This window comes from Solanum pennellii, chromosome 1 (assembly GCF_001406875.1).
Source record: "Solanum pennellii chromosome 1, SPENNV200".
Taxonomy (NCBI): Eukaryota; Viridiplantae; Streptophyta; class Magnoliopsida; order Solanales; family Solanaceae; genus Solanum; species Solanum pennellii.
Window position 1 is genome coordinate 53,043,250 of NC_028637.1, and position 2,424 is coordinate 53,045,673.

The window sequence follows — 2,424 nt, forward strand, 5'->3', positions numbered from 1 at the left end:
TCAACGTCAACTCCCTCACTAGAGATGATATGACAAAGAAACTCCGCCGACCTCAACCAAAACTCGCATTTGCTGTACTTGGAAAATAATTTGTTTTCCTTAAGCCCTTGCAACACCACTCTCACATGATTCGTGTGTTCACCCTCATTGATCGAATATACCAAGATGTCGTAAGTGAAGACAATGACAATTGAATCTAGGTAACTTCGGAACAACCTATTCATGAGATCTTTAAATGTCGCCGGGGCATTTGTGAGACCAAGTGACATTAATAGAAACTCATAGGGACCATATCTAGTTCGTAATGCAATTTTTAGTATATCCTCACGTCTCACCCTAAGTTGGTGATACCCTGACATCAAGTCAATCTTAGAAAAGTAGCTTGCCCCTTGGAGTTGATCAAACAAGTTGTCAATCCGAGAGAGAGGATACTTGTTCTTTCAATTATGCCGGAGCCATTCATTACGAAAGAATTGAAATGGATTTGTTCTGTTAATAAGTCGATACTAAAATCTATTTCCCATTCGAGAGGAATACCAAGAAGATCATTAGGAAAGACCACCGGAAATTCTCTTACCATGGGGACCGATTCAATGGGAGGAAATTTGAGGTCTATATCTTTGACTCTTACAATATGGTATAGACATCCTTTAGAGATCATTCTACATTCTTTTAAACATTAAATGATACGTCCTCTAGGAATAGAATTTCCCCTCTTCCACTCTAAGACGGGTTTATTTGGAAAGTTAAACCTCACAATTCTTATTCGACAATCAATGGAAGCAAAATAGTCATGCATCCAATCAATTCCCAAAATGACATCAAACTCCACCATATCAAATTCTGCTTATTCAATATGAGTAACTCTATTGGCAAACATTATAGGACATTTTCTATACACACTATTAGCAACAACCGACTCACGCACCAGGTTATAGAACATAAAAGATTCATTCAAGATATCGGGAAAAATATCAAACTTTCTTGCTACCAAATGAGTAAAATATGACAAGGTAGCACTCAAATCAAGTAAAACATATACAACAATAGAGAAAACTTTCAACATACCCGTGACCACATCAGGAGAAGTCTCTTGCTCATCCCTAGAGTAGAAATCAGAAAAGATATTCTTCTTTGGATCATACACATTAGAACCACTTGCTTGATCTTCATCACTACCCTAGTTTTGAACCTTCAAATTTGACCAATCCCTCACCTTATAGCCACTCTTATAAGACCCCCAAAATGAGTTAGGGTGTCTAGAGCCTAACATGTTTGTATTAAGTCTTTAAGGTACTAAAATTAATTATAATATGTTTTAGAGGCATTGTGTAAAGTTTGAGGTGATTTAGAAGACAAACGTCAAGGGACGACCAAGACGTTCGACGACTAGTCACCTATGTGTCTAATATGTCCATGCGCGTTTATATATTGTATGACATGAGCTTATAAATTCTTAAAAATGAGTAATGATGTTTAAATACAGTATATGGCGTTTCGTGAATTTTGGAGGTCAAACGTCCAAGAATGTCCAAGACGTTCAAATGTTAGCCCTTAAGACGCTCAATTGTGTCTTGATGGGGCCTAGCCTGTTTGGATGTGTTACGTGTAATTTTTTTGGGTTAAACTCATGTGGGACGTCTAAAAATAGTTATGGTTTGTATTTACATTGGAAACATCGTGGTACGACTTCTAAAGTGCCCCGCAAAAGGCCCACAAGAAAAACCCAAGGCTGTCGACACACTTCTTGGCAGTGTCAATCGACGAGCCAAACGATGCCCAGTTCGTTGACCAACAGACCGTTGGTGGGATCTCGTCGATGGAAACTTATATTGGTCAAGTATAAACCGAATACCAGGACAAGTTCCAATCGACGGAAGCCACAGATAGCTCGTCGATTTAACTACTGTCCGTCTATGGTGCCGTCGATGGTAGCCTGCAACTGGTACCTTGCGCACTATTAGCAAGTGTGCCGGGGATGCGGCTCGGGTATAGTACGTCTGGACGCCTAATATTTGGGTTATATAGGGGATCAAACACGTGAACAACCCATTCGCAATACCTTCTACACGAAATAAACCTTTCCCTTCAAATATCTTCTCCCTAGAAACCTCCATTGTTGTTGAAATTCAAGAACAGCTTGGAGCATGGATTCCTATGGTTTCTTCAGAATTTTTAGAGGTTTTAATGTATATAAATTTATGGTGATCCTTCATCTATATGTATCCTTTTATCTAGAGAGTTAATCTAAAAGTTTTCAAAGAGAAAATATGATCAAATCTCTTCTTCTTAAACTTATCCATGCGTTCTTTCTCAAAACATTTTTAATGGTTAAATCATGATTAATTGATGTTAATGTATTGGTTTTAACTTGATTTTTAATCCAATTGCATGATGAACCCATGTTCCTTCCCTAAATTGACT